This window comes from Pteropus vampyrus, unplaced genomic scaffold (assembly GCF_000151845.1).
Source record: "Pteropus vampyrus isolate Shadow unplaced genomic scaffold, Pvam_2.0 Scaffold170, whole genome shotgun sequence".
Classification (NCBI taxonomy): Eukaryota; Metazoa; Chordata; class Mammalia; order Chiroptera; family Pteropodidae; genus Pteropus; species Pteropus vampyrus.
In genome coordinates this window covers 3,604,643-3,607,290 of record NW_011888951.1, presented here as the reverse complement: position 1 = coordinate 3,607,290, position 2,648 = coordinate 3,604,643, and positions in this window count along the sequence as shown.

Below are 2,648 nucleotides of genomic sequence, written 5' to 3'. Positions count from 1 at the left end.
GACTTGGAGTTTCAATGTAGCCAGAAAGTATATCAAGGCAAGCACTATACCAAGCCTTATTTACATATATTTTCTCAGCTAAGCTTTGCAACAACCTTGAAAAAAAGATAATTATTCCACTTTATGGATAAGGAAATTGTGAGTTATTAAATAACATTGCCATGGTCACAAGCTATTAGGTGTCAAGGTCACGCAGAAGATTCTGATCTGTCAGCCTCTGAAATCTATGCTGTTAACCACTGTGCTATAAAGGGGAAAAATTCAATGTAACCATAAAGGCCATTCCCGTGCACCTTTTTGGCCTGTCTCAAAGTACTGAGCCCATTGACAGCTTTCCAAGTTAACAATTTTTAAACCTCATTGGCTCTACAATAAAACATGATTTTATATATTTGGAGAGAAAATTTCGCCCCTAAAATATAAGGCTAAAGAGATTAACAACCCACTAAACTGGTAAAGAGATTATTTCTATGTGAAAACATCAGAGCTACAGAAGTTACAGAAAGAAATCTTATCTGACATCCTTTATCTGATTAGAACAGATCTTTATGAGAGTCAACTGCCACAAACCCCACCTACTTCCAAGGAGGTCTCCAGTCAGAGTGGTGCTGACCTTGGGCACAAGGACATTCCAAAATAATAGTATAAACAACACTCATCAGAACCTTCCATCCTTTGAAGCTCTAAACCATCCCCCCTGCCTTATTAAACCAATATATAAACCTTTACCCCTAGCTGTTCTGGGAGCTACTCTCTCTATAATTTGCACCTAAATTGGTAGAGGAGTTTTTCCTCCCAATAGGACTCATAGTAAGTTCATTTTAAAAAAAATTATTAACACCAATATATAGGAAGACATCACGTGAGAATAAAGGACAGTCCTTTAAATGGATGAATTTAGTTTTATATCTATTACTTGTCCCTATTTTACTCATTTCTGCCTTCTTGTAATAAGGACAGCAAGAGTCTATGGATCCTATATCTGAAACTAATATAAAATAAGTCAACTCTAACTGAAAAAAAAAAAATCTATGGATCAGCTTAGGGAACCATTTCTCTAGATAATTTGGTTCCCCAGGAGCAGTTTCTTTTTCTTCAAGCTCACTACTTCAGTGTGTTACTTTTACTCATAATCTTCCAGGGAGACCTCACCCCCAGGCTGACTCTTTTCAGTTTAGGGCTGCTAACACTTCATACTCCTCTGAGGTTCCTGTTCCTTTTTTTATTTCCTAGGCAGACCCTTTCCACAATAAAGGTTTTACTGCTGATCACTACAATGGGAGAAATAATTCAGAGCTAACATATAACTAAGCCACAAATCTTAATAGCTAGTCTTTGTGTTTTTTCATGTCCAGAAAGAAAGACTTGCTGAAAGTCGCAGGGCATTACATGACCTTTTCCCTTAGAAAGCATCCTATCTACTTGAGAAGACAAAAATAACGCATCAGGTGTTAGACAATCTCTTCGTTTTTGAAATTCTGCTGGTTTGGTATTATATATCTCATTTTCTAGAAGAGGAGATTGAAGCTCATAGGTTGAATAACTGCCTGAAGGAGAGGTGGAGATGAAATTTGAATTCAGGCTTTTTTGACATCAAAACTCATGATCATTCCCTTAAATTTCATGGCAACAAAGCTTAAAATGTTTTACAAAGTTCTTAAAGTACTCTGACCATGATTTAAAGAGATCTTGACAATGGTTTTCCAATTTCATTTCAGAAGTTAAATTTCTTTAAACTTCTCAATTTATCTGTATCTGCACTAACCTTACCCAACCTGTTCTTTAGAATTGGCCGGAAGAGGCGGGGATATGTCTGTGAAGGCTTTCTAGAGGAAGTGACATCTAAGTGAGATCTGAAGGATTCATAGCAATTTATTAGCAGGAGGCGGAGTGGACAACAATGAATGTGCAAAAGTACCTTTCTAGAACTGAAACAATTTCAGTACATAATGGCCAAAGAAAAGGTTATAATGAGAATGTTGATGATTTAAACTAGAGAGGTAACCAGGAGTCAGATCATGAAGGCCCATTTAAAACCATCCTAAAAGGTTTATATTTCCTTTTGAGGACAATGGGGGACCATGGAATTGTTTTAAACTGGGGAGAAAGGTGATCAGATTTGTGTTTTAAGTAGAGTACTCACTAAATAAGTAAAAGATTGGAAGGGATAAGTCTTGTAACAGATCAATTAAGAGCATGAACTAATTGACTAAAGAAACGGTTTGTTAAATTGAAGTGAAAAACTGAAGAATAAGTGGGTGATAGGTATAGAGGATATTAGGGAAGGAAGGGGTAGAGGAACAGGTTATCTCAAAACTTGCCTTTCCCTAAATGGATGCAACCTTGTCTCTAATTTTGGAGAGAAAATTCTGAAGGGCTTGGGTCTGGGTAACCGTGGTAGAAGAAGTAAGACATAGTCTCTAGATATATTTTGAAGATCCAACGTGATTTTCCAACAGATAGGATATGGGATGTAAGAATAAAAGAGGAGTTAAAAATGATCCCAATGTTTTTGTCATAAGCAACAGAAAGGAAAGAGTTGCCATATACCGAAACGGGAAAGACTGGCAGGAGGAGCAGGCTGAGGGGAGGATGTCGGGAATTTATTTTTGGATATCTTAAGGCTGTTCAGATAACTAGATGAATAT